At 33.8% G+C, this 23,559-nt stretch overlaps 1 protein-coding gene and 1 long non-coding RNA gene across 4 annotated transcripts in view; one reads left to right on the top strand and one right to left on the bottom strand.

Moving 5' to 3' along the window:
- LOC149801768 (uncharacterized) overlaps window positions 1–23,559 on the top strand; it is a 274,626-nt gene that overhangs the window by 202,302 nt on the left and 48,765 nt on the right. The gene's annotated exons all lie outside the window — the stretch shown is intronic.
- Window positions 1,841–22,176, bottom strand: LOC149801769 (uncharacterized). Its single transcript, XR_016420476.1, has 2 exons — window positions 22,034–22,176; window positions 1,841–2,263 (listed from the first exon to the last, which is right to left on the bottom strand). It is a non-coding gene; the product is annotated as an uncharacterized LOC149801769 (long non-coding RNA).

Below are 23,559 nucleotides of genomic sequence, written 5' to 3'. Positions count from 1 at the left end.
CATGAGTCAATATAACATCATTTAAATTTGCTAGGTCCTCTACCATATGTCACTAGGCCTAACTCACAGTGGCAGCAAATTCCAAATTTTCAATAAGCAATTTCTCTGACCCCACATCCCAACCTAAATGTGCATGGGGTGGGAATATGCGGAGGAAATCCGGATTAGAAAATGGACTGCTATTCATTTTAAGCCAACTTTGTTGACCAAAATGTCGAATCTGAGCTGAAATTTGGTGAGAAACTATTACACAGTGACATGTGGCTGGAAGCATTGGTTTCAGATCTTAAATGGAATGCTGGAGAAATGGGCAAAATGTCGTCCCTTGTATTAAACTAAAAGATGATACAAGCTGGTATCAATAGAAGTTTGGGCACTGGTTTATCAAATTACAAGAAGACAAACTGATTTTACAGAAAATTCAGTTATTTATAGTACAACTTTGAAGGTCTTCAGTCAAAATTTAAATCAACCCTTTTGTAAATGTTTCTGAAATGATGGAGTTTAAGTTATTTGAAAAATCTTGTTTGGGATTTTATTGGCACAGATAAATTTAGTATTAAACTTTTCTCCTTACAATATGAGAATCAAATATTTTGCGTTTATTGTTTATTGTTTTTTCATACTGTGATAGGAAATGTTACTTTGTATAACATGCATATACATTGTTATATTGTTATTTAGAATTAAAGGTTTGAAAGGAAACAAAACCAGTTTATGTTCATTAGGTTGTTTCCATGTAGCATCATAATGCAGGTCAGCATAGTTAGAATTTGTATTCTGTACATTGTAATGACCTTACATGCCCATTTTTGGGAATATAATCAAACTTGTTTCGTGTGATACATTTTGTGGTTTTGTACATGATCATCTTTTTTTACTTAGATATTTTGGAGAATCTTGAAATAGAAACATCTTTAGATTTAGAAAATGCATTTTTGTATAATTTAAAGTGTTCTATAATTCTATTCAGTAATGGTCATATGTGAACCTTGAAAAACATAATTTCTTCCTGGAAAAACCTTGGAAATGACCTGGATTTATCTTCAGAAAAGCGTGGGAACCATGTTTTTGTTTAGAACGAATAAGGAGAACATTTTCAAGATGGATATCATAGTGGCCATATTGGATGTCTGATTGGCACCATTTAGGACCAACTAGACTTCATAAGACATTTTTTTCTGAAACCCTATGTCAGGATATTCTTTTTAGAAGAAACATTGATAACAAAATTTTCAAGATGGTTGCCATAGTAGCTCTGTTGGATATCCGATTAGCAATATTTTAATTTTAGACCAGTTAGACAACATGGAAGTCTTGGTGAAAACAACATTTCTATATGACATCCATCCAAAAGGAGTAAGCTAGAACAAGATTTTCAAGATGGTTGCCATATTGACTGCATTAGATATCATATTGGCACCATTTTCATTTAGGACCAACTAAGCATTATAAGAACTTTGTCAGTGAAAACTCCATGTACATGTCACAGTTCAGTCAGATGGGGTAGAAATAACAAGATTTTGGTTGGAGAGGATACACGTTTGCATTTGTGATTCCTGACTGTTTGATTGTTTAGAATTATTTAACTTTTTTTTACTAGTACTCCTTTAAATTAATATAAACTCCTTTAAATTAACATAAATAAAAAGGGAATATAAAAACCAATGAACAAACAGATATTTGGACAGAGAGAGATAGTATGTATAACAATAAATGAATGAACAAATTAATAAATTAATAAACAAGAAAGGAGATAAATAGGGAATCTGTGAAATTTATGAATGCACAAACAAATAATAACAAACAAGAGAATAAAGAAATGAATATTACAACAATGTAAGATTATAAGATCAAATAGAAACTTTATTTGTTTTCTTTTCATGTTGTACATGTAGACATTTTAACTGTTGTACAACCAGAAAGTGAAATACATGTGCATGCTTTTTTGTAAATTACAAGAATGGTGGCTGTCTTTTTTTAAACAAAGGCACACAATTTTATGATACCAAATTGGTGGATTTCAAAGTTGACTGGCTACTGGACATACATAATATCTTTGTCTGGAAATGTAACGTGCTTAGCCACAAAATATAGCCAACCAATACTCTTCAAGGGCCATTATTTCCACTTCTGATCCAGTCTTAAACAAAGCCTGCAAAATGGGCATGTTTGCTACAGGAGAATCACTGATCCTATGTAATAGCATCAGCATATGCTTGGTGACATCTTCCTCCCTATACTGTCTTAAAATCCATTTTGCCTGAAATAAAAAACAAAGTCAGGAGTTCTTTGTTTTTCACCAGAACACACTTAAACTTGGATTTCCAAGCATTGCTGGACTTATTATTATGTTTCTTAGCAAGCATTTTGAGAAAGCAACAAAAATTAAAATACATAATCAAGTATTTCTGTCACAATAATTTTTTGCTTTGTCTCCTCTTTTTTGCACCTTTGCCAGAGGTTGATTTTTAATCAAAGAATCATAAGTCATCTTTGAGCACCATTGATCCCCTAATTGACCTATCGCCAGTTGTCAATCATTCTGCTCGATTGACCAATCAGCGAGCGCTATTATATACACCTCCAGACACTGTTTACGTCCGCCATTTTCCTCTGACAAGCTGCTTCTGTCGAAATCGGCTCGGCTATTGTATATAATTACAAATTTCGCAACGGTTCGGAGAAGTCGCCCCACTTCGTCTGGAGAAGTCGCCCCAAGGATCATATATAGTAATTCTGAGATATAGCCACATGGTTAAGGCTTTATTTATTGTTGTTTTTCTTCAACTTAATAACTTATTCAATTTATAAAATTTGCAATTTTTCAACTTTTCCATTTGATCAACTCCGCTTCTGTACTTAACGAAAAATAAGTGTTATCTGTCCCTTTTGCCCTGCTCTTCAAATCATTAGATGCATTTTAATAATATTTGTAGAGATAGTGTTATCAATATTTTTTATTACATTTACATCTAAAAATGAAACATGCGTACTAGATGCAGTATAAGTAAGTTTAATCATCAGGTGAAAATGATTTAGGCGATCAATCATTTTTTTTCAGTTCTTCAGTTGAATGCTTCCAGATCATAAATATGTCATCTAAAAATATGAACCAAAGAGATGGATTAAACTTTTCGTTTTGAATTAAATCCTTTTCTAATTCACCCATGAAAGGGAAGATTATATATGAGCCATATTAATACCCATTATCTGTATGTAATTCGTATTATTAAATTGAAATTAATTATTTTCCAATATAAGTTTTTATTATTTTACAAATATCTTCACTAGATAGTGTGCTATTATTAGGATTGTTATCAAGAAAATATTTGCACGCTTCAATACCATCTGCATGCGGAATGTTGGTATATAGTGATGTTACATCTAATCATTCCAGGATTTAAATTATCAGATAGATGTGGAATATACTTCGACTTTTTAATGAAAGTAGTTGTATCTTTAATGTATGAAAGAAATGATTTCATTAAAGGTTGTAAAACACTATCAATAAATTTGGATAGGTTTTCAGTATATGAATTACAACCTGATATAATGGGTCGTCCTGGAAAATTTAAAGGTAAATTATAGTCAGGATTTTTATGAGTTTTGGGTAAGATGTAGAATTGAGGTGTACGTATGTTAAGAGGGATAGTATCAAATTCTTCATATACAGAATTATTATTTTTGAGGTGTACGTATGTTAAGAGGGAAAGTATCAAATTTCTCACATACGGAATTATTATTTTTAGCGATCTCATTAATGCATGTTTTAATTTTTTATTTAATTTCTAATTGACGTTCAGCTTCTTTAACATAATCATCTTGGTTCACAATGATAATAGTGTTTGACTTATCATCCTTTTTAATCACTATACTGTCGTCAGTCATTAGATTATATACAGACTTAATTTCGTCCTTACAAATATTAATAAGATATTGCTTTAATTTAGTTAATATCTCTTGTGTGATCGCGTATTAATATATATATAAATATAAATATGAATCACGTAAAAGATGACTTAATTGTGTTATAAAAAGGTTATTTGGGTGACAAGCTTTGGGATGACTTCTCCAACCAATTGGTGACTTCTCCAACCACTCTGGGGCGACTTTGCCAGATACGTGGGGGTGAGTTCTCCGCATACCAACGTAACTTAGAGAAGTGCAAGCGATGGATAAATGCTCTCGCTTTCTGTCTCTGTCTCAATGTTGTTTCATATGGCAAATATTGCTCACCAATATCATCTGGTATATCTTTTAATGTTATCACGCACGCCATTTTCACAGAATGTTTGTTGGAGGTTAAAACGTTGTCAAGTCACGTGTTCAGTAGGCGGAGCGATCTACCTTCTGGCGTAAGGTCAGATGCTTATAATACCTAAAGAAAATCCAGCCTTTGTCTTTGAACTCTCCAAATTGCAACAGTAGGGTAATACATTCATGATGGTATACATATGTTTGCCGTTGTTTAATAATTCTTGTCCAGTTACTCAGGATACATATGTAGCACTCTTGGAACAGTTTCAGCCCCCTGTGCTTATGGCTGATTTCTATAATGTGTGAATAGAACATATACAAATTATTTATTTATTTATTATTATTATTATTATTTAATTTCAAAAGCAATTGATTTCAACTTCAAATAGTATGGGCAGTAACAGCAATTTAAACAGTATTTTTGTCCTGTCTGCAGTAGAATCTCATGTAATAACTAACCTGTCATTATTATTAAGCTTCACCTTTCCAGAATGGTGTGTGTGTAATTAGGATTTTTAATGTAGCTTTAACAATCTTTCAGTCATATCGCTACGATGTCTGCAGTGTGGCAGTTTATAGTGATGTCTAGTACTGGGGCTTCATGCAGCAGACACGTAGCATGATGTCCCACCTAGTGACATTATACTGACACCAGGCTGACCAGTCCTAACACTAACCTCTTAATGCTGAGCACCAAGCGATGCAGCTGTTGTACTATTTTTGTAAGTCTTTGGTATGACTTGACTGGGGTTTGAACCCACGACCTCCCGCTTCCGAAGCAGATGCTCTAACCACTTGTCCACCAGAGTGGTTTCCAGAAAGGAAATACCTCATCCATAATAAGTGCACCAACTCCCAGTTACAAAGATTTCTCAGAAGACATGCATCAATTCACTCTGACCCACTTCATCAGCCTTGTGCTATAAGTGTGTCCTATAGCTCAATTCATTTTGAATGACCATTGAGTCGACATGTGGAAAGAAAGACTACGAAGAGAAAAATTTATACAGGTGTTGGTTTTGCTAAATTACCAAGGCTTGAGATTCATAATTTGTAGCAAAATTATCCTCTGTCAGTGTCTATAAAGAAATTGTTTTTTGATGAGATAACATCAGTGTTGCACTGTGGATCGATCAGAAAGGTAAAAGACACTATTCCCTCCTCCCTCCACCACTTTAGTACATAATGCACTAATATTAGATAATCTTGGTTGCTTAAACAATTTTGCCACCTTTGTGTTCTGCACTGTACTATCATATTTTTCTTGAACACTTACATAGCGTAATGATTAAGTCTTAGGACATGAAAAAATAATTTATATGCATTTAAAAATTATAGCATTTTCAGTGTCCCAACACTTATAGACATAAAAAAGTCCAGACAAAATTGACAAGATTGCCATACTGCACACACCAGTGACCAGCTCTTGTTTATTGACTGTGTCAGTAAACTTTTATAAACTACTATGATTGTTTGTTATGTTATTATTTTGATGTAGATCATTTCAGAACTTTCCGACATGAAATAAAATAAAGGTAAATAAAAACTTCAATAATACAAAGGGCACTTAGAGTTTACTGGGCGACTGGTACTATATATAGTGCACAGAACAGTACTTACATCTCAATCATTGCTATTTTATTTATTTTGACCCACACACTCAAGAGTTACCATTTTTCAGATGTATTAGTGATCCAGCAAAGTGAAGCAAATCGTATGAAATGACACACATCTTTAATTATACGAGTCACATAACCAGTATACAATAATTCACATAACTGATCATCATTGATACATTTTAGTTTTGTTGTTTCGGCTTACCATAACACAAATTTGTAACTTTCAACACAGTATTCATTCCACCTTTGACTTTGGACAGCTGGTTGTTTCAGCATTTCCTTTTGTTTATAATTGGCAGATTTGTCTTTTATTTTTCTGACCAGAGACCAAGTAATTGTTTGAACCATGAAATTGGCTTGGGAAAAGGGGGATTTTTGTCTGGAACCAAAGCTGGTAATTGTTAGTTCTAAAACATTAGTTCACACCAATTAACTGTTGTAAAATCTGAATTGGGTTGAACAGGATGAGATGCCTTGCTTAATAGCTGTACTTACTTTTTATCCCCCTCATACTGGTCTAAAATTGAGCATCTCCAAACCCTTCTCACCTTAGCATCCCAAGTGGTCAAGGAGGAAGAGACTTAAACATTCAATATGGCTATCAGCTAAGTCTGAGGTGTTTTTCTTCCCCATGACATGTGCCCAAAACCCAAGTGTTCAAGTTTTTGGAGAAAGAAAAAAAACAATCATGGACAGTGCCTAGAATGGACTTGCTTAAAACTTGGATGTAGAAGTATGAGTATCACAGTCCTTTCTGTTTCAACATCATGAAAAATAGAGTATCATGAACTTGCAATTTTGTTATCAGCTAAACATCAATAACTCCTGACACTCACTGATTTGTCAACACACTGTTTCTTTAAGTGGTGTACAGGAACTTTCTTCATGAACATACACACACTGATAATGACGATCACTTAAAAAGTTACCCTATGTTGATTGTGCATGTGTTAAATATTGGTGTAAATAAACCTAGATTTGACTTTCAGAAAAAGACCTATAGCATACAGGTCTGCCTTTAACTATGATTACCTCATCTAGGCATCACTAGTAAATATAAGCTTCTGAACCCCACTAATGCATATATGCAGTGTTGATAAGCCTAGTTTACTACCCCAGTGTCACATATGTGCATACAGTTCAGCAATATGCATACATACTTTTGATGATCGTAACCAGTGAGAGAACTGTTTGCTCAACATTTTGATACATATAGTTTGTCGGCTATATTTAACATATGTCACTATGAACTTAATGGGCAAAACATGACATCATGTGAAAAACACTTATTTTTTATTCCAAAAGCTCCCTGATACAGAAATGTATGCTACAGTTTTCAGTATTCTTTGTGACAAAAGAGAGAGAGAGAGCTTGATACAAGAGTTCCTGTCTGTAACCTGTATAAACAGTAAACAGTCCAGCCTGAATATCATGGAAAACTCACCTTGGGGCCATTTAATTTTCTGTATTGTCATAGAGGTGATTAAAGGTTAGTTGGAGATAAACAATCAGACTTGCTCAGATTACTTTATTGACTGTAAGTAAAAAAGAAAATGTGTTATATGGGAGAATCCATTAGGCTTATTTACATTGGTAAAGATTAGTTCATGATCAGTGGCAACATTTCATTGAAGTTGGATTTTACTCCATATCAATTCAGTGTAATTAATTTTTTAAAGCAAAATATTGAATTGAAGCTGTGATTCAGGGAAGGATATGGATCATTGGGGAAGTGAGAAAAGCCCTGCAAAAATGCCTTTTAGCCCTCTGGTCAATGCAGTTTGTTTTTGTAAAATGCAGCAGCAAGAAGGAACATTTTATTCTTTATTTTACACAAACACCATATTGACATAGACATCCAAGAGCGTACCACATCTTTAGACATAGTAACACCATCCAGCGCTGGGACAATGCAGGAATGCAGAACTGTCCCAAAAGTAACTATTGCCATTCATCCTCTTTTTCCCAGATATGTCTTCCTTTTTGGTCCTTAAATATATATATATATAGGTAAATGATACAGATACACACTCTCCAGTGTGACCTCTTTTTTGAAAGTTTAATTATGGTAACACTAGGTAACTAACATGTTTAAACATTCTAGAGTGGCCATTGAGTGTTAAGCAGTGCAGATCCAGAAAGATCATTTTCATTGGTGACAAAAATTCAAGAAGATTTTTGGAAAAGTTTGAATTGCAGAACCATCAAAGATTTTGTTGAACTCCAACAGCACTTTCATCACCTTCATATCCACCAAATGCTCTATTAAGAACAGCAAAAACTACATAAAAAAAATGGCTATGTTCTAACATCCTATGGATTTTAAAGACCAAGACCTGATGTATTGTTTCTGTTTTAAATGTCTGTCTGGTTGTGATTTAATATGAGTGAGCTTGTGTGTATGGTGATGATATTTGACTATGTCTACTATTTTCTCTTTGAAAGTATATTTATTGCTTCAGAATTTTTTTTACATTCAAATTTGAATTTCCATTGATTTTTAGTATGCTTATTTGAGTAGGGAACTTACACTCAATTGTATCATGCTGGTTTTTTTTTTCAGTTCTACACTCTCCCTCCCTCCCACACACTTGGGACATCAAAACACATATAAAACTAGCTGAAAAGTAGGAAAGTATTAGTAAGCATGTGCAACTTGCATCTACAAATACCAGTTATTTGTAAAGTTTGTTACATAAATAAATTTTCATTCTTTGTCAATTGCTGTGGGATTATTAAACTATGAAAGAATGCAACTTAAGACCAAGTTTAAATAAAGTAAGTTTCAAAACATTTGTTAAAAGTGATCGCTTTTATCATAGTAAAATGGAGTGTGTTTGGAACAGAACAGTTATCTCCATGTGCACCATTTTGCTAGCATCATTGCATTGCATATGAATTAGAAGCAAGATTTTGTGTAGATTATTAAACTTTGAGACTATCACACCATTGCTGACATCACCACTGCACATATGCATTAAATGCAGATTTTGTGCAGGTTATTATTTAATTTTATTAACTCGTTATACCCTGGTGCCAATTTTACATGGCAGGAGGTAGTAGCCTACTGCTGAGCTCTGTAGCATCAAGGTCATGTATGATACACTAAAGTGGGTGGTATTATAGAAAGGTAGACAGATGTAGCTCTACAATGGTACCCTATAATCTGGACGTTTTAGTTGCGTTACAGAATACAAAGGAAAAAACCTAATTTTTTGGACCCATTTTTTTCCCACCCAAAACTTGTCCGTGGTCAGAATCTGATTTTGTGTCCGGATTTTAGACTTTTTGGTCAGAGATCTAAGGCAGACCTGTCTGAACTGCACACAGACAGGTGAAGCTTTGCAAAAAGTAGGATAAGGTGGGCATTTGGAATGAAGAGTGGTCTTGATACAAAAATGACAGGTCTGTTAAGCAAAAAGAAAAAGAACTCCAACTTTTACCCTTCTGCTCATGCGCAAGCAAAATAACCAATTGAAAATGATGTTTCTAATACACCTAGGCATTAGGCTAATGGAAAATCTTTTAGAAGTCGATGTATTAGGATGTATTCAGAAATAGCCCCCAAAATGTGTTTCCTACTCGCATTTCAGGCAAAAACGACAAAAAACTCCAGGAGTTAATGAGTTAACACTAATAAACCACTGTTGACATTGCTACACAAATAAATTTAAAGCAGGCTTTTGTGTGGATTGTTATTTAGTGTGTTGACACTATCAACTTTTCATTACCCCAGTCTCCTGACATTTAATTGATAAATATAGGATTTTCACATAATTCAATCTTGTTATAAGAGCACCTGTGTGAATGGTGGATGCCATGTGTAAACACAAGTCAAGGTGAATTAGATCATGATAAGTTTAGAAGCATGATATTTTCATCCGACAGTAGCTGGATCAGTCACATTATGGAAACTTCCATTCAACAACAGCTGACTGCTGTGGCTGCTATATCTACACATTAATTAGCCTTATGAAATGAGTTCTGCATATGAAATTAACAGACATGTTATGCCTGATTACATTTTTGATTGATTAGGTTAGTTTCAATAATTTTCAATTAAGAAAGGTAGCTGAATATGGAATAAAATGAAGGTAATTTAATGTCATCAGTATTAGATGATTAAGCATGATCCCAATAGGAAGGTTGAAAAAGTTTGTATCAGATACAGTCTGAATAATTGAATTTCACCAGCCATAGATTGAAATTAAGCATTACTTAAAACTATTGGACCACTTGTTTCAGATTAGGTTTCAGATGAGAAATATGATCCCATTAATTACAGCTGGAATACAATGCAATGAAATGGAAACAAATTTGAGTGGAATCAAAATATTATATTGCATCCTATTATATGATGGACTGTGCTTTAATTGGGTAGATTTATTTCCTTTATACTTCCAAGATGCAATCCAGCTCTCACAGTCATGGAATTCCTATGAAATGTTTAAAAAAAAATTATAAAAGTGTTTTCAAAACTTTCTGAAGTCATTGAAATGAGAAACTTTATTAGAATTTTCGTTAACAATATGCTGTGCACTTTTCTTCAGCATCATATCAGTCATTGATTTTATGATTTACAATTTCTTTTTTGATGGGGAGTAAAAGATATCGATTAAAAATCATTTAATGGTTATAGAAAACTTACGATTTTCCACAGCAGAAATAAGTTGGAACCTGGCTCCAGAAGCTATCATTAGTTTAGTTTGAGTACTGCCTTTGATACTTGTGAGCTGTTTCAGAGTTTTTTGTGTAATTCTAACATGAATATTGATTCTGTTAACTGTTACTGAAGAAAAAATATTATCCCCACAAAGAAATCATAAAGAACTAACCAAAGCATAATCTCTAAATCCAGTGATATCTTATGCATAGAAATTAAATATTGATTTTTTGGGGTCTGTTAACTTTGTGATAGCAGATATTTTCCTCCAATTTTGTTATAAATGGAATACTCAGCTAAAAGCACATGGATTTGAGTAGTTTCATTTCCTTTTTTGGATACTGGTATATTTTACAATATTTTCTAGATAGCAAGTGATGTTGTGGATACGGTGTAGTATATTTACATTACGTCCTAGATAATAGTGAAGTTTTGGATATTGTGTAGTACATTTACAGCAAGTGCTTGACATTAAGTGATGTTGAGAATACTATGTAGTGTATTTACAGTACATTCTAGGTAATAGCAGTAATGTTATGGATATTACTGTATGTAGTATATGCTGTATACAGGGATATTATGGATATTATTACATAGTAAGTGCTTGATAATTTATGACATTGCTGTGGAATCTTTGAGTATGTTTATAATATGTTCTTGATGATAACAGTGCTGTTAATACTTGTGTGAATATTTACAGTAAGTGCTTGACATTAACAGTGTTGTGGATACTAGGTAGTGTATTTACAGTATGTTGTTCAGAATAACAGTGATGTTGTGGATATTATTTGGTCTATTTACAGTACATTCTTGATAATATCACTGAAGATGTGGAAACTATGTAGAATATTGATGGCAAGTTCTTGATAATGATGTGGATATTATTTAATACATTTTACAGTAAGTGCTTTATAATAACAGTGATGCTGTGGATACTTCTTAGTTGATTTATTGTATTAGCTTGATAATAATAATGTTGTGGATACATCATAGTATATTTACAGTATGTTCTAGATAACAGCTGATGTGGAATATATGTAGTATGTATACAGAATGTACTTAATAATGGTGATGTGGATACTATGTGGTATATCTACAGAATGTACTTGATAATAACGGTGATGTGGATACTATGTAGTATATCTACAGAATGTAGATGATAATAATGGTGATGTGGATACTATGTAGTATATCTACAGTACTTGATAATAACGGTGATGTGGATACTACATAGTATATCTACAGAATATATTAGATAATAATAGTGATGTGAACGCTATTTAGTATATCTACAGAATGTACTTAATAATGGTGATGTGGATACTATGTATTATATTCACAGAACTTAGTTGATAATAATAGTGATGTGGATAATATGTAGTATATCTACAGAATGTACTTGATAATAATAGTGATGTGGATACTATGTAGTATATTCACAACAAGGGCTTGATAATAACAATGGTGATGTGGATACTATGTATTATATTCACAGAACTTAGTTGATAATAATAGTGATGTGGATAATATGTAGTATATCTACAGAATGTACTTGATAATGACGGTGATGTGGATAATATGTAGTATATCTACAGAATGTACTTGATAATAACAGTGATGTGGATACTATGTAGTATATTCACAACAAGGGCTTGATAATAACAATGATGTTGTGGATACTATTTTGTACATTTGCAGTAATTACTTTATAATAATTATTTCTTGTTGAAGCACAGAAACATGAATTCTTTATGAACTAATCTCTCACTTGCTTGAATAAAATCTCTTATTTCCGAAATTTTGTCATATGCTGAAGTTTATGTGTTCAAAGGGGGGGGGGGAGGTTTGATACCTGCCCATGGCAACCCTATGTTTTCTAGGGAGGCACTTAGCTTCCATGTCCTTGACATGAAGGACTTATGGGATGGCCTGTCATATTTCCAACAACACTAGTTTGGTATCGCTGCTTCTCCTAAAGTACTTGGAGGATTGCCATGAATCTGTATTCCTACTTTCATCCCAAGGTATAGTTAGCCCCAGATGAAAATGGTACTACTTGGACATCAAATATGGCTGCCACAGTGGACATCCTGAAAATGTGATCACTAGATATCCTGAGTGAATGGTCATATCAACATGGAGTTTTAAATTTTTAAAGATTTCTTATCATGTTTGATGGGTCCTATATAAAAACAGTTCCATTCTGATGTCCAGTAATGCAGCCATCTTGAAAATCTTATTTATTGTTACTCCTCCTCAATGGAAAGCCATATCAACATCAGATTTTCAATAGAAGAGTTCTGATCTCAAGTTGGTCTTAATAATTTGGTGGCACACAAGCATCCCATATGGCCACCACAGACCACCTTTAAAATCTTGTTACAACTTCTATTTTTGAATTGGAGCATCATATCAGCATGGGGTTTTCACTAAAAGACTTTTATGTGTGGTTGCTTCTACTTGAAAATGGTGCCATTATGACTTTCCATTTAGGAGGAATAGAAGCAACAACAGTGTCAAGATGAAAATCTTGTTTTGGCTACTTGTCATCAGCAGAAATTCGTATCATTGTGGGGGTTTTGCCAGAAAACTTCTTATGGTGTCTAGTTGGATTTAAATGAAAATTTTGCTGATCTGACATCCGTCATGGCCACTATAACATCTTAAAAATCTTGCTACTGTTACACCTAATGAGTGCATAGTCATATTTAAATGGAGTTTTCACTATTTAAGACTTCTGATGATGTGTTGTTGATCCTAAATTAAAATGGTACTGCTCATACATCCAGTGTGGCCACCATAGAAACAAATTTGAAGATTTTCTTGCTGTTACTTAAAACATCTATTGCAAATGGTTTCAAAATTCAGTAAATAAAAAGATGAAATTCCAGGATATTTATTCTTTTGAATCAGATGAGCATCAGTTCCTCATGTTTAGATTAATTTAACCATCAAAATGACAGTGAAGAGCTACCAGGCATACATGGTAGGAAGTTACAAGAAAATTACAGTTTTCTGCATGTCACTTCCATCCCATGTGGCAAGTCCGGGGAAAGAAATATGTACTCATAATCGGCATATTTAGAAGAGTTTGGACCTGAAAGAGGTGTGTGTGTGTGTGTGTGTGTGTGTGTGTGTGTGTGTGTGTGTGTTTGTGTGTGTTTTGAATACTTCAATGTTTTCACACAGCTGTAATTTTTTTTTTAAGGTTGAAAATAAATTGAAGTCTGATCTTAATCTTTGGGCAAAGCCACAGTCTGAAAAGTATGACTTTTTTAGAAGAAATTTTGGTACATCAGAATTTATTTAATAAAAGGCTCTTTTTGGCATTTAATGCATTAATTCAAAATTTACAGAACATCAACAGTTTTTACTGTAAAATGACACAATATTATCAGTATTGAAGTTCAGAATGTAAAATTGTCACTTGGCATAATTTCCAGACCAGCAGAAAATAAAGTAAACAAGTTTTTCTGCAAAAAAGCAACAGACATGTTCAGAAAATTAATTTGACTTAAAAAACAATTTTAATAGTTTAAAATCAAGAGCAAATTGAAAATAACTGATATTAGGAGCCAGTACCTGACAGCTTCAGTCTGAAAAATAGTTAAGTTTAATGTTTTGTTCAGCATAGAAATCTTCAAGTGAGCTGTCATTTTAATTGATATTTCCTATATTTGACCACTATTTCATGACTGTACTTAAACCAGTATCAGCGAAAATGAGCTAAATGCAAAATGTTAATGTCACTGTGACCTACTTTTGCCCTTGGTGATCAGTACCCTCAAGATGAATACACCCATCAAGTGTCATGACAAAACATACAAACTTGTCAGAATAAAAGGGTTAAATGCAACAACCAAATATAATCACTAAAGTATGAGAAGTAGGTCACTGTGAACTGCTTTTAACAGTGGTATGTAGTAACATCCAAAATTAATACCCCCATCAAGTTTTATGACTATATAGTGTCAGAGAAATTGTGCTATATGTAAAATCCTAATGACACCTATGCAGATGACACCAACAACACCAATATCAGAAACAGCTTTGCACGCAAGTCAAAATCAACTGTTCCTGTCAAGTGTTGAGTTGACCATTAGGAAACTAATTATAGCCAATAGTTGTAATCTGTCAGTGCTTGTCATTATGAAACATGGATTACAAACTTAGATACAAGTCATGGGTTTTGTGTGAGTCAGTGAGTTCATTTAGCTAATCATTTTGTGGGTCAGTTGTTCAGCTAGTTAGGCAGTATAATGAGTGAGTTCAGTTAGGAGGAGAGTGTTAGTGTTCAGTTCAGAACAGTACTGACCAAGAATTGATGTCTTTAGCTTTGTAAAGTGGATATGAAGGAGTTTTAATATGCAACAAAATTTAGATAAGGAGCATGGTAAAATTCTATAGATGACAAATTGCAGGTTTACAAAATTTGTTATTCACCATTTTTCCTAGCCAACTTTTTTTTTGTTTGTTTTTTTTATTTAAAAAAAGGATTTAGCCAAGACTTGTCTATATGAAAAAAGGATAGGCTAAAATAGAATGCAAACAAAATACACCTTTCTGTATATAGATCCATTCATGTATATTTTTATTTTATGTTTCCTGTTTTTCAATTGAATTTTAAGTAATTCAAATCTTGATGTTGTTTGCATGCCAAGTTCAGACTATTCTACCTCTTCTCACTCCATTGTTCCCATGTGATTTCAAAGAGTTAAAGCAAGATGTTTTGATGAAAAGTACTGTCTGGAGATTTGAATGTTTTTGAGCTAAAATTGACATTATTTTGTTGTGAAGATTTTAATTATTTCCATTTTGGGAATCGCTTTATTTGTTATGGTCTTAGTTCTTTTTCTAAATGGTTTGAAATCTTGTCTCCCTGCAGATCAAGTAAATCTAATGGCAAGATACATCTAAAGTTGAAATGGTGAGAACAACCAATGCCTAGCACAGAATGTGGCAGGACAGGCAGGCAGTTTATGTTCATTCAGTGTGGTCACTTTGTTGGGCCAGTGTCCTGTTTGGTCAGTGGTGTTGCAAGACTTAGTGAATGGATTTAAATGCCTCCTATATGCATTGCAATGTAGATGCAATTAATTATACTGTAGAATCTATCATTTTGTTGTCATGGTTTTAAAATTTCATTGTTTTTTTTCTTCCTGAAAGTAAATTTGTGAGAACATTGTCAATTTGTAAATTAATGAACTTCACATTCATAGATTAAATACCAGTTTATTGATGTCCTCTGGTCAGTAGGCTGTTTTGTAGTGATTTACTAGAGTTAAGTATACTGAGTTATTTTCACAGACAGGCTTATAGACTGTAGAAACAAAGGGCAGATGTTCTTTAGGTGATTTGATAGGAAATGGCTAACATTGCTAAATTATGGGTAGGGTTTAATTGAAAGGCAGAATGTTCATTAGCCCCTTTCATGGAATGTGCTTGCAGATGGCTGACCTTGCTAACTGTTGGGTAGGGATTAATTGAAAGGCTGACTTGTTTTCACAGATGCAAATATGCTAGTAATTTTCAGAAGTAAAGGCTAACTAGCCCCTGTTTATATTCTGTGAACTCTTAGTAGATAATGGAAGTGTGATAGGTTTTTTGTCTTGCTGTCATTTTCAGTGAGTTGAGTGAAAGATTGGTTTAAATGAGGGCAAATACTAGTATATGTACCATTAACATTTACATGATTAATGTTTCTATACATGTTCTTTCTTTCATTCTCAAATTCTTGCATAGGTAGTTACTCTCATTGTGAGTACATACAGTAAACACATATAGTTTCAAAAGTTATGTGTGAATTTCACCAACAGACATCTATTGATATATTCTTCGAGAGTTGGTATGTGTGCCTAGATCTTGACTATAATCATAATAGTGTTCTCAATGAAAATCCTCACATAAGAAGGTATGGCAAATAATGCTGATTGTAGTGATGAAAATTTAATTAAACTTAAGTACTGTAATGCACACGAGTTTGTCTACTTCTGATTCAGGTCTGTTAACATTACAAGACTCATGAATTTTATTTTAGTGCTATCTTTACTTAATAAGGAAGAGCATGTTACTAATATGAGTAGATAATATATAAGACAATAATTTTACATGTAGATTTTGTAGATGATACTACCAAGTGATGGAATAAAATGATGGCATACTGACCTTTAACCTTTAGCTGTGAATAACTGTATTTAAGTTCAATTTATGTAATTTTAATTTTAACAATATTTGTTGATGACCAGAATTAAAACCACTGGTGTATGTTATTGTATTCATATTTTGATAAATTCTGTTTAATCTTTAATTTGTTCATCATTTCATTCTTTATTTCCACTGCTACTAGATTCTGACAGTATCAGTTCTAATTGAATGTAATAGGGCAGTAAATTTTGTTCAGAAGGAATCCTATCATCCAAAAGGACCTCTACTTTTTTATATTTTATGCAACACACAGTCATAACTGTATTGGCTGTAAAGCACACTTAGAGTATAATTGGTGCTTGATATAAAGGACACATGTATTCAGAGGATAATGTTGTCTTGTTCTCTGACTTTTTTATATATACTTGTTTTTTTTGTAATGACAAAATTTATCAGTGTTTGCTTTCAGAGCAGCTAGCTGATATGGAAAGGAATTAAGCTACATAGTTTGGTTGCCTTGTAGTTCATGGTCACAATGACTCAGATAAAGACAAATCACTTCTTCATAACTTGGGTTTCGTACCATTTTTTTTTAAATATAAAATTTTATAAATGATTTGCCTTGTGGGCACAGAAGGTACCTTATAGCAATCATGAATGTGCCAACATAAAACAAGTTGTAATTCATATTGATTTTATCTGTATTATAGTCTGAAAACAGTTAATTGAATGTATTTTGCAGTGGATATGTCTTTGAAAATTTCAGCTCATGAATTGATCTTTGGATATAACTAAGATATTTGCATTACCCAAGAAATTTTTTAAAATTCAAAGAGTTTTAATGTTAGCCCAGCTTTAGGATAATACTTAAATTTACTGTAACCATTTTCTTCATGTGGCCAAAACATTGTTTTTGTGTGTATGTGTGCATGGCATGTTTGCTATAGATTCAAATTTTTGTGAATATTTGACATCGCAAACTACAAAAAATATACTACTCCAGTGTTAAAATCAAGGAAGTAAAATGCCATTAAAACTTCTTTGTACTTTGGACAGAGTTATTTTAAGTGATAACATTTCAGATTATATAGGTTATGTATTCGCAGGATTAATGTGAAGGAACTATGGTGTTTCCGTGGTTAGCAAGTCGGACTTGTGAGTAAAGGGCATGGGTTTAAATCCTACCATTGGATAGATCAGCCCAGGTCAGCTATCATAGTGTCTTGAGGAATGAAGTTTGTGCTCCAGTTACCTAGGTACCAAATAACCTACTCATGTTGCTATGCTTCAAAACACCCAAGTCAAGAATAACGTATTGAATCAAACCCCAGTCAAATATTGCATTTGATTAATTAATATAACAGAATTTCAGATTCCAGAAGCTTGCGTGACAAACATGGGTAGATGCTGGTAGTGATTTCAGAGGCATTCAGCATCCTTTCATCTTGCAGAATCTAATTGGTTCAGTTTTGGAAGCAATTTATTTTTTAATTTCATTATCTTAATTTCTCCAAATCATCTCTCTTGGACTCCAAATTAATCTGCCAAAATGGTATATCAAATTAGTAATGTTAGCAATTTAAATCATAAAATTTTGCAAATATTATTCCAGTTTTCCAGGGCTGTTATTAAATTTTTGACACACCCAGCAGGAGTAAGATCTTTTCTACTAAAAAATTAGAATTTTGTTTCTGGCCCTAGTATTTTTCTTCTAATTGATTAAATTTGTTAAACATATACAGACTGCTCTGGTGGACTAGTGGTTAGAGTGTCCACCTCAGATCGGGAGGTTGTGAATTCTATCCCCAGCTGAGTCATACCAAAGACTTACAAAAATGGTACTAACAGCTGCCTCACTTGGCACTCAGCATTAAGAGGTTAGTGTTAGGACTGGTCAGCCTGGTGTCAGCATAATATGACTGGGTGGGACAACATTCTACATGTCTGCAGCATTATCCTCCAGTGCTAGACATCACTATAAACTGTCACACTGTAGACATTGTAGTGATATGATTGAAAAATTGTTAAAGCTATGTTAAAAATCCAAATCACACACACACACACAAATTTACACATTTTTAAGGGGCCCCGAGTGGCCGAGTGGTCTAAAGCGCTCTCTGTTACGGATCACTGCCATCTCACCTCTGTCTGCGTGAGTTCGAGTCTAGGATTCAGCTAATGTGGGTATGTGAGAAAGCTTGCCAGTAGCTTCTCGTGGGTCGGTGGTTCTTCCCGGGGTTTTCCTGGGTTCTTCCTCCACCATTAATACTGGCCACCATGTATAGCCTATCGTGTGCTGAAAAATGGCGTTAAACCCCACAACAACAACAACAACACATTTTTAAAGGTCATTGGCCATACTTTAACATTTTTCTATTTACATCAGATTTGCATTACATGTTTAAAAGTAGTTATACTGGCACAAAAAGAATTAAAAAATTATCAAGTGTAAAGAAGAAATAATAATTTAATTACTCTGTTACTTAGCTACAATTTTCCACCTATAGAGAACGCCAACCAGAAATGATGTACATTTAACCCCACAAGACGAAGTACATGCCTCTTGTTGTCGAAAAATAAAGCGCTATAAACAATGGATAGGGAACATTTAGGTGAAACTAGTATACTGTTCAGCCTTATATCAATGTGCATGCACGATGCACTAGATTGTGTTGCTTTCAAAACTGTTCAATTGTTTCAATTTATTTTCAAAATTCCTATTAATACAGGTAAAAAGGAATCAATGATGGCTTGCCTATGTCGGCCGACTTTGTTTTAAAAAAAAAAAGATTATCATTTGCACTCACATTGAATGTATTTTCAGCTAATTTTATTTGTGAGAAACCGTCATATAGTTAACCTGAATACAATACGATCTTGGTCATTTTGAACCGTATAATGTATCATGTGTGAATGGCAGGTGCCTTCAAGTAGTCGGTTGATATTCCCATCTCTTTTGTGATTTTGATATCTGACGTAAGCGATACACACTATATAGTAACAATGCATACCCCAGCTGGCATCTACTACATTTATGGAGTTCGTGGATATATTTTTTAAAAGAATTTTGCATGATGAAAAAAGAAGGAATAAATGATAACAATGCAAGGTTAGTTTTTTTCATTTAATTTTCAAATAAGCGTTTTGTTTATTTTATTGTACCGTGCAGTGGGGGGCAAAAAATCAATACAAAAATATTTAGTTTCTTGTCTTGGGACATATACCTTGATGAAAAAAAATTCACCATAAGTTCTGGGGCAGGAAAAAAAATTCTTAATTTGCATGCGTGTGTGTGTGTGTGTGTGTGTGTGTGTGTTTACAAACAGCCACATACACTTGAGCAAATATTATATAAAACTATTGTAAACATATGCCTGATACTAAATCATTCGAGTTAGCTTCACTATCAATTAGAAGTTAGGATGGTGAACAAAAAATGTAATCTCTCTCCAGACATGCAAGCTCTGTGCCACTCAATACATTGGCAAAAACTATTCTATTGATTTCAGAAACAAATGAATAACCACAAGAGCCACAGAATCAACATAAAACTCACCAACCACTAGAACCCATCTGTGCATCTAGTTGAGTCCCATGACATGCAGTCTATTGAGACTAAATGGAAGGACCGATTTAGAACTCATGCATAAGAAATGATATTAGATTCAATAATTGAAAACTTGTTTGGAATTTGGCCTAAATGACAGAAGACTAACCTCGACAGTGCAGTCTTATAAAGATTACAGCAAGGGTTCAGTTTATTTACTTAAGTAAATATTCTGTAACGCTTTACATGTATGATTATTATTATTATTATTTTAACTCTTGTCCATTATCTGGCTATAACATTTTTATTTAGCACCTCTAGACATAATTTTACAGGGATATAATTTATCAGTATATTTTGTAGATATTGATTATTCACGATGCATGGTTTCTGTCCTTAGTCAACAAGGCTGGTATAAGGGTCAAAACTATATATATATATATATATATATATATATATATATATATAGATATATAGATAGATAGATAGATAGAGAGAGAGAGAGAGAGAGAGAGAGAGAGATTATTCTTTAAGTTGTAGGGTTATGCACCAAACAGTTTTATGTAGTTAGCTATGAAATAAGTGTTTGATTGAAGAGAAATCCTTTTCTCCTTATTTCTCCCTTGTTTTTTTACAACTTTGTCAAGATTGTGCGATTTTCTGTTGTATGCACAGTGGGACAGTTCTAGTGTCAAACACATTTGTACAGGCCAGGATCATTATTACTGGATTTGTGCAGTTTAATACCATTTTTCAACACCTGATAGCCTGTATATGGAGGCCAGTATATTTGGTTAAGTAAGAGCCTGTGAGGATCCTAAGAATAACAACCGATTCATGGGAAATTACTGGCAAGCTTTCTCACATACTCACATACCCACATTTGTCAAGCCGTGACCATAACCTATTCAGACAGGTGAGATATCTGTAAAGGCAAGCATTTTAGTCCACTCGGTCTCTTTGGGCCCCAGATTCATGATTAAGTTTTGGCCTACAGCATGTTGAGTGGTTGCCCTTGTTCTCTGAGCTTTGTTTCATAGACCAGAAAAAATTATGGCATGGCCTGTTGTTCATCACCCATCATTCAATGACTGTCCGTTAGTTTGCAAACGTATGTTATCACTATTCCTCCTAAACTATGTGGAAGACTGTCATGAAACAACAAGCTCCCCTTTTATGTTTCCCCAGTCCCCAACCATAGAGCAATGGCATTGGACACTTTCAGCCTGAAGAGGGATTGTGTTTTTGCTTGCACCTACCATCTGCCTCTTGACACTTGTACAGTTGTATGATTCATAAACTGATGAACCACACAGTTCACTGAATCCTTGGGTTGGCCCACACTTTTATTGGCCGCTCAGACCCTTCACGGATCCACCACATGTACAGACATACATATACACATATGTACAGACAGCATACAGCACCCTTGTATTGGCTATGTCTACATTCGTTGCTCCACCATGTGTACAGAGATGTATACACATACGTATAGACAGCACGCAGCACTAAACAGCTACAGTCAGCCCTACACAGATACCATCAGCCCTAAACTGCCCTGAACAACTTCAGACAGCTCTACACAGCCCTCAACAGCTACAACAAAACCAAACTGGTCATAATAATGGGTTCTGAAAAAAACTTTAGATATATGCTAATATATTAAACTCTAATAGCAACTTGTAATTCAAAGTTCACAACATTTCAAATCTGCGTAGTAATAAATGCATCATTACACGATATGACATTAAAACCTGAATAAGCTTCACATATCAAATAAATTATGAATTTAACGCTTACCCCTATGGCTGGAGAGCTTAATGGAGAACATTCACTCCTTGACAAGATCCAAAACGACCATTGTCAGTTAGAAATGGAATCTACCTTAAATCCATAGGAGAGTGAGTAATAGGGTAAAATACCCGTGCATATCGTGGTTTTAATGTCTCTCATCGCAAGTAATTTTCTACGAGATACATGCTAGTACAGTCACTTACCTGGAAAAACAATTATTCACCCTAGGTAACATTGTACGTATGTACAACAAAAGATAGTCAAATCATTCAAAGGCAAAACCAAGTTATTTATTGCCTTATTCTGTGACACATACATCTGAGCAGAATGCCAAGTTCATATAGCTTCAGTGAGCTGTTTAGAAGGCCCATATAGAAGACCTGTTGTGTGGCTCATTTTTACTGGCATGATAATTTGTATGTGAATAATTGTCATTAAACATTTACATAGAGTTAAAATTGTTTATCATTTATACAAGGGATGATATCTGCCCAGAACAAAAAAAGATAAGAAGCAAATACAAAACAATCATAACTGGAATCATAATTGTAGTCACTCCCATGTAATTATAATCATAATTGTAATCATGGTTTCCAAATAAAGTATAATTGTAATCGTAATCATCTCCTGATAATTTAATTGTACTCATGGTTTCAAAAAAAAAGTGTTACTGTAATCATAATCATCAGTGTCAAACAACCTGTAATTGTAACCGAGCACCTGTAATCAATGCTATGCCTGACAGATACCATCTAGCACTAGTCTTCCTTGTTTGTTTTTTTTTCTTCACCAGTTGTGGGATCATCAGCCGCCCACCAGAATGGCAAATTCGATTACACAATAGCAACATGTTACATGTTACTGAAATTAAAATGTAGTAGTTTGGGGGTAACTATTTTTGATGATACAATTGTTGCTATGCCAGATTCCATCCTCTTGCCCCACACTAATTTCCCACTAGCTGTGCCATGAAAAAGAATGTATGATAGTGAATATGGGCATGGTAGGAACAGGTTGGACTTGTGACATTTCTGGAATCCATAACATTTGTAATCACCATATAGGAGGATGAACATGCATCATACGATTGAGGGTATTTTTCATCTGGAAAAGAGTAAGCTATGCAATAGCACCAGGTAAGTATTACATCATTAAAATTAGTTTTACCCAGCACTAACCAAAAACACTACATCCCACCCTCCATTCTCCCTCCTTATTTTGGCAGGCTGTTAAAAGACCTGCTTTGTTTCTTGTGGTTACTTTTTTTGTGTGGAATGTAAGAAAATGTAAGAAAATCTCTCACTGATGCATCATTTGAGTGTTAGTTTGATTGAGAAATTGATGAGATATTTTTGAGAATTTTCTTTCATTACACACACACACACACTTGTGCTTAAGTGGTCATACTGGTATTTACTTTTCATTTTTGTGAATTAGGGCTGATCTGCAAAAAGACAAGAGCATTCAAAGGGAAATTGAAAGCTGTCTACACCAATGAATACAAATCAGTCAGCTTGTTACAGTAACAGCTT

This window comes from Sinohyriopsis cumingii, chromosome 4, assembly GCF_028554795.1.
Source record: "Sinohyriopsis cumingii isolate HCF-2022 chromosome 4, ASM2855479v2, whole genome shotgun sequence".
In the NCBI taxonomy this organism is placed as follows: Eukaryota; Metazoa; Mollusca; class Bivalvia; order Unionida; family Unionidae; genus Sinohyriopsis; species Sinohyriopsis cumingii.
This window is presented reverse-complemented; position numbering and strand designations above follow the sequence as displayed.